The 11,204-nt window shown below is 49.6% G+C and overlaps 1 protein-coding gene across 1 annotated transcript in view; it reads right to left on the reverse strand.

The window, feature by feature from the left end:
• The window catches only part of KCNJ8 (potassium inwardly rectifying channel subfamily J member 8), a 105,645-nt gene extending 96,015 nt beyond the window's left edge, over positions 1-9,630 (reverse strand). Inside the window, exon 1 of the mRNA XM_075343498.1 lies at positions 8,553-9,630. The gene's annotated coding sequence lies outside the window, so the exon portion shown is untranslated. The remainder of the gene's footprint in view (positions 1-8,552) is intronic.
• Between the last annotated feature and the right edge of the window lie 1,574 nt (positions 9,631-11,204).

The following is an 11,204-nucleotide window of genomic DNA, read 5'->3' on the forward strand; positions in this document are numbered from 1 at the left end:
TGTATATGCTGTGTGTATACAGCATGTCTCTGTATGTATGTGCTCTGTGCAGGCAGCATGTCTCTGTATGTATGTGCTCTGTGCAGGCAGCATGTCTCTGTATGTATGTGCTCTGTGCAGGCAGCATGTCTCCGTATGTATGTGCTCTGTGCAGGCAGCATGTCTCTGTATGTATGTGCTCTGTGCAGGCAGCATGTCTCCGTATGTATGTGCTCTGTGCAGGCAGCATGTCTCTGTATGTATGTGCTCTGTGCAGGCAGCATGTCTCTGTATGTATGTATATGCTCAGCATGTCTCTGTATGTATGTGCTGTGTGTAGGCAGCATGTCTTTGTATGTATGTGCTCTGTGTATGCAGTATGTCTCTGTATATATGTGCTCTGTGTATGTAGCATGTCTCTGTATGTATGTGCTCTGTGCAGGCAGCATGTCTCTGTATATATGTGCTCAGCATGTCTCTGTATGTATGTGCTCTGTGCAGGCAGCATGTCTCTCTATGTATGTGCTGTGTGTATGCAGCATGTCTGTATGTATGTACTCTTTGCAGGCAGCATGTCTATGTATGTATATGCTGTGTGCAGGCAGCATGTCTCTGTATATATGTGCTCAGCATGTCTCTGTATGTATGTGCTGTGTGCAGGCAGCATGTCTCTGTATGTATGTGCTGTGTGTATGCAGCATGTCTCTGTTTGTATGTGCTCTGTGTATGTAGCATGTCTCTGTATGTATGTGCTCTGTGCAGGCAGCATGTCTCTGTATATATGTGCTCAGCATGTCTCTGTATGTATGTGCTCTGTGCAGGCAGCATGTCTCTCTATGTATGTGCTGTGTGTATGCAGCATGTCTGTATGTATGTACTCTTTGCAGGCAGCATGTCTCTGTATGTATATTCTGTGTGTATGCAGCATGTCTCTGTATGTATGTGCTCTGTGCAGGCAGCATGTCTCTGTATATATGTGCTCAGCATGTCTCTGTATGTATGTGCTGTGTGTATGCAGCATGTCTCTGTATGTATGTGCTCTGTGTATGCAGCATGTCTGTATGTATGTGATGTGTGTATGCAGCATGTCTCTGTATGTATGTGCTGTGTGTATGCAGCATGTCTCTGTATGTATGTGCTCTGTGTATGTAGCATGTCTCTGTATGTATGTGCTCTGTGTATGCAGCATTTCTCTGTATGTATGTGCTCTGTGCAGGCAGCATGTCTCTGTATGTATGTGCTCTGTGCAGGCATCATGTCTCTGTATGTATGTTCTCTGTGCAGGCAGCATGTCTCTGTATATATGTGCTATGTGCAGGCAGCATGTCTCTGTATGTATGTGCTCTGTGTAGGCAGCATGTCTCTGTATGTATGTGCTGTGTGTATGCAGCATGTCTCTGTATGTATGTGCTCTGTGCAGGCAGCATGTCTCTGTATGTATGTGCTCTGTGCAGGCAGCATGTCTCTGTATGTATGTGCTCTGTGCAGGCAGGATGTCTCTGTATATATGTGCTCAGCATGTCTCTGTATGTATGTGCTCTGTGCAGGCAGCATGTCTCTGTATGTATGTGCTGTGTGTATGCAGCATGTCTCTGTATGTATGTGCTTTGTGCAGGCAGCATGTCTCTGTATGTATGTGCTGTGTGTATGCAGCATGTCTCTGTATGTATGTGCTTTGTGCAGGCAGCATGTCTCTGTATGTATGTGCTTTGTGCAGGCAGCATGTCTCTGTATGTATATGCTCAGCATGTCTCTGTATGTATATGCTGTGTGTATGCAGCATGTCTCTGTATGTATGTGCTCTGTGCAGGCAGCATGTCTCTGTATATATGTGCTCAGCATGTCTCTGTATGTATGTGCTGTGTGCAGGCAGCATGTCTCTGTATGTATGTGCTCTGTGTATGCAGCATGTCTGTATGTATGTGATGTGTGTATGCAGCATGTCTCTGTATGTATGTGCTGTGTGTAGGCAGCATGTCTCTGTATGTATGTGCTCTGTGTATGTAGCATGTCTCTGTATGTATGTGCTCTGTGTATGCAGCATGTCTCTGTATGTATGTGCTGTGTGTATGCAGCATGTCTCTGTATGTATGTGCTCTGTGCAGGCAGCATGTCTCTGTATGTATGTGCTCTGTGCAGGCAGCATGTCTCTGTATGTATGTGCTCTGTGCAGGCAGCATGTCTCTGTATGTATGTGCTCTGTGCAGGCAGCATGTCTCTGTATGTATGTTCTCTGTGCAGGCAGCATGTCTCTGTATATATGTGCTCAGCATGTCTCTGTATATATGTGCTATGTGCAGGCAGCATGTCTCTGTATGTATGTGCTCTGTGTAGGCAGCATGTCTCTGTATGTATGTATGTGCTCTGTGTATGCAGCATGTCTCTGTATGTATGTGCTCTGTGCAGGCAGCATGTCTCTGTATGTATGTGCTCTGTGCAGGCAGCATGTCTCTGTATGTATGTGCTCTGTGCAGGCAGCATGTCTCTGTATATATGTGCTCAGCATGTCTCTGTATGTATGTGCTCTGTGCAGGCAGCATGTCTCTGTATGTATATGCTCAGCATGTCTCTGTATGTATGTGCTCTGTGCAGGCAGCATGTCTCTGTATGTATATGCTCAGCATGTCTCTGTATGTATGTGCTCTGTGCAGGCAGCATGTCTCTGTATGTATATGCTCAGCATGTCTCTGTATGTATGTGCTCTGTGCAGGCAGCATGTCTCTGTATGTATGTGCTCTGTGCAGGCAGCATGTCTCTGTATGTATGTGCTCTGTGCAGGCAGCATGTCTCTGTATGTATGTGCTCTGTGCAGGCAGCATGTCTCTGTATGTATGTGCTGTGTGTAGGCAGCATGTCTCTGTATGTATGTGCTCTGTGCAGGCAGCATGTCTCTGTATATATGTGCTCAGCATGTCTCTGTATGTATGTGCTCTGTGCAGGCAGCATGTCTCTGTATGTATATGCTCAGCATGTCTCTGTATGTATGTGCTCTGTGCAGGCAGCATGTCTCTGTATGTATGTGCTGTGTGTATGCAGCATGTCTCTGTATGTATGTGCTTTGTGCAGGCAGCATGTCTCTGTATGTATATGCTCAGCATGTCTCTGTATGTATGTGCTCTGTGCAGGCAGCATGTCTCTGTATGTATGTGCTCTGTGTATGTAGCATGTCTCTGTATATATGTGCTCAGCATGTCTCTGTATGTATGTGCTCTGTGCAGGCAGCATGTCTCTGTATGTATGTGCTCTGTGCAGGCAGCATGTCTCTGTATATATGTGCTCAGCATGTCTCTGTATATATGTGCTATGTGCAGGCAGCATGTCTCTGTATGTATGTGATCTGTGCAGGCAGCATGTCTCTGTATGTATGTGCTCAGCATGTCTCTGTATGTATGTGCTCTGTGCAGGCAGCATGTCTCTGTATGTATGTGCTGTGTGTATGCAGCATGTCTCTGTATGTATGTGCTTTGTGCAGGCAGCATGTCTCTGTATGTATATGCTCAGCATGTCTCTGTATGTATGTGCTCTGTGCAGGCAGCATGTCTCTGTTTGTATGTGCTCTGTGTATGTAGCATGTCTCTGTATGTATGTGCTCTGTGTATGCAGCATGTCTCTGTATGTATGTGCTTTGTGCAGGCAGCATGTCTCTGTATATATGTGCTCTGTGTATGCAGCATGTCTCTGTATGTATGTGCTCTGTGCAGGCAGCATGTCTCTGTATGTATGTGCTGTGTGTAGGCAGCATGTCTCTGTATGTATGTGCTCTGTGTATGCAGCATGTCTCTGTATGTATGTGCTGTGTGTATGCAGCATGTCTCTGTATGTATGTGCTGTGTGTATGCAGCATGTCTCTGTATGTATGTGCTGTGTGTATGCAGCATGTCTCTGTATGTATGTGCTCTGTGCAGGCAGCATGTCTCTGTATGTATGTGCTGTGTGCAGGCAGCATGTCTCTGTATGTATGTGCTGTGTGCAGGCAGCATGTCTCTGTATGTATGTGCTCTGTGCAGGCAGCATGTCTCTGTATGTATGTGCTCTGTGTATGCAGCATGTCTCTGTATGTATGCAGCTTCTAGGCCCCCCTTGTTGCGGCTGTGACGTCCCCCCCCCCAGGGCACGGACCTGCAGATATATGTGAAGCCCTCACCCTCCTAATCTGACGCCATCCTCGCCTTCTCCCCCTCCGGTCACCGCCAACAATAATGGCTGCCACATGGTATTGACCTGGATGAGTCTCCTGTAATTAAAGCTGACATTATTTGGTGTCTGCAGGTGGAGGCTCGAAGGGACAGGACGTGATCTATAGAGGACGAGGGAGGAGGACGGGACGTGATCTCTAGAGGACGAGGGAGGAGGACAGGACGTGATCTATAGAGGACGAGGGATGAGGACAGGACGTGATCTCTAGAGGACGAGGGAGGAGGACGGGACGTGATCTCTAGAGGACGAGGGAGGAGGACAGGATGTGATCTATAGAGGACGAGGGATGAGGACAGGACGTGATCTCTAGAGGACGAGGGAGTAGGACAGGATGTGATCTATAGAGGACGAAGGATGAGGACAGTACATGATCTATAGAGGACGAGGGAGGAGGACAGTACATGATCTATAGAGGACGAGGGAGGAGGACGGTACATGATCTATAGAGGACGAGGGAGGAGGACGGTACATGATCTATAGAGGACGAGGGAGGAGGACGGTACATGATCTATAGAGGACGAGGGATGAGGACAGGACGTGATCTATGGAGGACGAGGGGGGAGGACGGTACATGATCTATAGAGGACGAGGGAGGAGGACAGGACGTGATCTCTAGAGGACGAGAGATGAGGACAGTACATGATCTATAGAGGACAAGGGATGAGGACAGGATGTGATCTATGGAGGACGAGGGAGGAGGACGGTACATGATCTATAGAGGATGAGGGAGGAGGACAGGATGTGATCTATAAAGGACGAGGGAGGAGGACAGGATGTGATCTATAGAGGACGAGGGAGGAGGACAGGATGTGATCTATAGAGGATGAGGGATGAGGACGGTACATGATCTATAGAGGACGAGACATGAGGACAGGACGTGATCTATAGAGGACGAGGGAGGAGGACAGTACATCATATATAGAGGACGAGGGAGGAAGACGGTACATGATCTATAGAGGACGAGGGAGGAGGGCAGGATGTGATCTATAGAAGACGAGGGAGGAGGACGGTACATGATCTATAGAGGACGAGGGAGGAGGACAGGCCATGATCTATAGAGGACGAGGGAGGAGGACAGTACATGATCTATAGAGGACGAGGGATGAGGACAGGATGTGATCTATAGAGGACGAGGGAGGAAGACGGCACATGACCTATAGAGGACGAGGGATGAGGACAGGACGTGATCTATGGAGGACAAGGGAGGAGGACGGTACATGATCTATAGAGGACGAGGGAGGAGGACAGAACGTGATCTCTAGAGGACGAGAGATGAGGACGGTACATGATCTATAGAGGACGAGGGATGAGGACAGGACGTGATCTATGGAGGACGAGGGAGGAGGACGGTACATGATCTATAGAGGACGAGGGAGGAGGACAGGATGTGATCTATAGAGGACGAGGGAGGAGGACAAGGCATGATCTATAGAGGACGAGGGATGAGGACGGTACATCATCTATAGAGGACGAGGGATGAGGACGGTACATGATCTATAGAGGAAGAGACATGAGGACAGGATGTGATCTATAGAGGACGAAGGATGACGACGGTACATGATCTATAGAGGACGAGGGATGAGGACAGGATGTGATCTATGGAGGACGAGGGAGGAGGACGGTACATGATCTCTAGAGGACGAGGGAGGAGGACAGGAAGTGATCTATAGAGGACGAGGGAGGAGGACAGGATGTGATCTATAGAGGACGAGGGAGGAGGACAGGATGTGATCTATAGAGGATGAGGGATGAGGACGGTACATGATCTATAGAGGACGAGACATGAGGACAGGACGTGATCTATAGAGGACGAGGGAGGAGGACAGTACATCATATATAGAGGACGAGGGAGGAAGACGGTACATGATCTATAGAGGACGAGGGAGGAGGGCAGGATGTGATCTATAGAAGACGAGGGAGGAGGATGGTACATGATCTATAGAGGACGAGGGAGGAGGACAGGCCATGATCTATAGAGGACGAGGGAGGAGGACAGTACATGATCTATAGAGGACGAGGGATGAGGACAGGACGTGATCTATAGAGGACGAGGGAGGCGGACGGTACATGATCTATAGAGGACGAGGGATGAGGACAGGACGTGATCTATGGAGGACGAGGGAGGAGGATGGTACATGATCTATAGAGGACGAGGGAGGAGGACAGGACGTGATCTCTAGAGGACGAGAGATGAGGACGGTACATGATCTATAGATGACGAGGGATGAGGACAGGACGTGATCTATGGAGGACGAGGGAGGAGGACGGTACATGATCTATAGAGGACGAGGGAGGAGGACAGGATGTGATCTATAGAGGACGAGGGAGGAGGACAAGACATGATCTATAGAGGACGAGGGAGGAGGACGGTACATGATCTATAGAGGAAGAGACATGAGGACAGGACGTGATCTATAGAGGACGAAGGATGACGACGGTACATGATCTATAGAGGACGAGGGATGAGGACAGGACGTCATCTATGGAGGACGAGGGAGGAGGACGGTACATGATCTATAGAGGACGAGGGTGGAGGACAGGACGTGATCTCTAGAGGACGAGAGATGAGGACGGTACATGATCTATAGAGGACGAGGGATGAGGACAGGACGTGATCTACGGTATAGAGGATGAGGGAGGAGGACGGTACATGATCTATAGAGGACAAGGGAGGAGGACAGGACGTGATCTATAGAGGACGAGGGATGAGGACGGTACATGATCTATAGAGGACGAGGGAGGAGGTCAGGACATGATCTCTAGAGGACGAGAGATGAGGACGGTACATGATCTATAGAGGACGAGGGATGAGGACAGGACGTGATCTATGGAGGACGAGGGAGGAGGACGGTACATGATCTATAGAGGACGAGGGAGGAGGACAGGATGTGATCTATAGAGGACGAGGGAGGAGGACAGGACGTGATCTATAGAGGACGAGGGAGGAGGACGGTACATCATCTATAGAGGAGGAGGGATGAGGACGGTACATGATCTATAGAGGACGAGATATGAGGACAGGACGTGATCTATAGAGGACGAAGGATGACGACGGTACATGATCAATAGAGGACGAGGGATGAGGACGGTACATGATCTATAGAGGATGAGGGAGGAGGACGGTACATCATCTATAGAGGACGAGGGAGGAAGACGGTACATGAACTATAGAGGATGAGGGAGGAGGACAGGTTGTGATCTATGGAGGACGAGGGAGGAAGACGGTATATGATCTATAGAGGACGAGGGAGGAGGACAGGACGTGATCTATGGAGGACGAGGGAGGAGGACGGTACATCATTTATAGAGGATGAGGGATGAAGACGGTACATGATCTATAGAGGACAAGGGAGGAGGACAGGACATGATCTATAGAGGACGAGGGATGAGGACAGTACATGATCTATAGAGGACGAGGGATGAGGACAGGACGTGATCTATAGAGGATGAGGGAGGAGGACGGTACATGATCTATAGAGGACGAGGGAGGAGGACGGTACATGATCTATAGAGGATGAGGGATGAGGACGGTACATGATCTATAGAGGACAAGGGAGGAGGACGGTACATGATCTATAGAGGATGAGGGAGGAGAACAGGACGTGATCTATAGAAGACGAGGGAGGAGGACGGTACATGATCTATAGAGGACGAGGTAGGAGGACAGGCCGTGATCTATAGAGGACGAGGGAGGAGGACGGTACATCATCTATAGAGGACGAAGGATGAAGACGGTACATGGGTACATGATCTATAGAGGACAAGGGAGGAGTACAGGACATGATCTATAGAGGACGAGGGATGAGGACGGTACATGATCTATAGAGGTCGAGGGATGAGGACAGGACGTGATCTATAGAGGACGAGGGAGGAGGACGGTACATGATCTATAGAGGACGAGGGAGGAGGACAGGATGTGATCTATAGAGGACGAGCGATGAGTACGGTACATGATCTATAGAGGACGAGGGATGAGGACAGGACGTGATCTATAGAGGACAAAGGATGAGGACGGTACATGATCTATAGAGGACGAGGGATGAGGACGGTACATCATCTATAGAGGACGAGGGAGGAAGACGGTACATGATCTATAGAGGACGAGGGAGGAGGACGGTACATGATCTATAGAGGACGAGGTAGGAGGACGGTACATGATCTATAGAGGACGAGGGATGAGGACAGGACGTGATCTATAGAGGACGAGGGAGGAGGACAGTACATGATCTATAGAGGACGAGGGATGAGGATGGTACATGATCTATAGAGGATGAGGGAGGAGGACAGTACAGAAGATGGACATGTCGGGGGACATGTGCCAGATCTGTGCGGCCCAGTGACACGGCTAACTACAATAATAATCCGGCTTCACCTACCGTAAGTCCACATCGTAGAGGGTCTGTCCGGAGACCTGTGCTGCCCAACACGGGTGTCACCGGGGGAGCCGACTCCTGTGCATAGAGGCCACGGGCTCACCGATCCTTGCAGCTTGAGGTCCTCAGTCCTGACCACAGATGACCAGTCCCTTCAGCTTGAGGTCTTCAGTCCTGATCACAGATGACCAGTCGCTTCAGCTTGAGGTCTTCAGTCCTGACCACAGTTGACCGATCCCTTCAGCTTGACTTTTGGACTCCTGATCACGATGACCGGTCCCTTTGGCTTGAGATCTTCAGTCCTGATCACAGATAACCGGACCCTGCAGCTTGATGTCTTCAGTCCTGAACACAGATGACCAGTTTCTTCAACTTGACTTTTGCAGTCCTGATCACAGATGACCGGTCCCTTCGGCTTGAGGTCTTCAGTCCTGATCACAGATGACTGGTCCCTTCAGCTTGAGGTCTTCAGTCCTGATCACAGATGACCAGTCCCTTCAGCTTGACTTTTGCAGTCCTGATCACGATGACTGGTCCCTTCGGCTTGAGGTCTTCAGTCCTAATCACAGATGACTGGTCCCTTCAGCTTGAGGTTTTCAGTCCTGGTCCCAGATGACCGGTCCCTTCAGCTTGAGGTCTTCAGTCCTGATCACAGATGATCGGACCCTGCAGCTTGAGGTCTTCAGTCCTGATCACAGATGACCAGTCCCTTCAGCTTGAGGTTTTCAGTCCTGATCACAGATGACCGGTCCCTTCAGCTTGAGCTTTTCAGTCCTGATCACAGATGACCGGACCCTTCAGCTTGAGGTCTTCAGTCCTGATCACAGATGACCAGTCCCTTCAGCTTGAGGTTTTCAGTCCTGATCACAGATGACAGGTCCCTTCAGCTTGAGGTTTTCAGTCCTGATCACAGATAACCGATCCCTTCAGCTTGAGGCTTTCAGACCTGATCACAGATGACCGGTCCCTTCGGCTTGAGGCTTTCAGTCCTGATCACTGATGACCGGTCCTAGCAGCTTGACATCCAGCACTCGGCAGCCTGTGCTGTCCGTCTCGGATCATCTCCCCGGTCTTCATACATCTGCTCCCCGGATCTTCTCTTAGTCTGGAAGTTTTCCTGCAGCTGCAGCCTGTGGTGACGTGAGGGGAGGGTCCGGGAGTGGAGGGAGTCCTGTCCTGGGACTAGAGACCCTGGAGACGCTGCACCAGGAGGGTAATGTGCCCAGTACAGCCAGTCCTGGCACCGCACACAGGGACAGCAAACAGCAGCCATGACCCCGGCACAGCGCTGCTGACCCCGGCCCAGGAGGAGAATAAACAAAGAGCAGGAAAATAACCAGAAAAAAGCCAAAATAATCCACAACTCCTGAGCAAAAATCAACTCCTGAGGTTCCAGGGTCAAGAAGAGAAGACATCAAGACCCAACACAGGTCCTGTATGAAGCATAAACAGAAGACACACGGGGAAGTGGAGACATCAAGACCCAACACAGGTCCTGTATGAAGCAAAAACAGAAGACACACGGGGAAGTGGAGACATCAAGACCCAACACAGGTCCTGTATGAAGCATAAACAGAAGACACACGGGGAAGAGGAGACATCAAGACCCAACACAGGTCCTGTATGAGGCATAAACAGATGACACACGGGGAAGAGGAGACATCAAGACCCAACACAGGTCCTGTATGAGGCATAAACAGATGACACACGGGGAAGAGGAGACATCAAGACCCAACACAGGTCCTGTATGAGGCATCAACAGAAGACACACGGGGAAGAGGAGACATCAAGACCCAACACAGGTCCTGTATGAAGCATCAACAGAAGACACACGGGGAAGAGGAGACATCAAGACCCAACACAGGTCCTGTATGAAGCATAAACAGAAGACACACGGGGAAGAGGAGACATCAAGACCCAACACAGGTCCTGTATGAGGCATAAACAGATGACACACAGGGAAGAGGAGACATCAAGACCCAACACAGGTCCTGTATGAGGCATCAACAGAAGACACACGGGGAAGAGGAGACATCAAGACCCAACACAGGTCCTGTATGAGGCATAAACAGATGACACACGGGTAAGAGGAGACATCAAGACCCAACACAGGTCCTGTATGAGGCATAAACAGAAGACACACGGGGAAGAGGAGACATCAAGACCCAACACAGATCCTGTATGAGGCATAAACAGAAGACACACGGGGAAGAGGAGACATCAAGACCCAACACAGATCCTGTATGAGGCATAAACAGATGACACATGGGGAAGAGGAGACATCAAGACCCAACACAGGTCCTGTATGAGGCATAAACAGAAGACACACGGGGAAGAGGAGACATCAAGACCCAACACAGATCCTGTATGAGGCATAAACAGAAGACACACGGGGAAGAGGAGACATCAAGACCCAACACAGATCCTGTATGAGGCATAAACAGATGACACATGGGAAAGAGGAGACATCAAGACCCAACACAGGTCCTGTATGAGGCATAAACAGATGACACACGGGGAAGAGGAGACATCAAGACCCAACACAGGTCCTGTATGAGGCATAAACAGAAGACACACGGGGAAGAGGAGACATCAAGACCCAACACAGGTCCTGTATGAGACATAAACAGATGACACACGGGGAGGAGGAGACAT

Source organism: Anomaloglossus baeobatrachus, chromosome 4, assembly GCF_048569485.1.
Source record: "Anomaloglossus baeobatrachus isolate aAnoBae1 chromosome 4, aAnoBae1.hap1, whole genome shotgun sequence".
Taxonomy (NCBI): Eukaryota; Metazoa; Chordata; class Amphibia; order Anura; family Aromobatidae; genus Anomaloglossus; species Anomaloglossus baeobatrachus.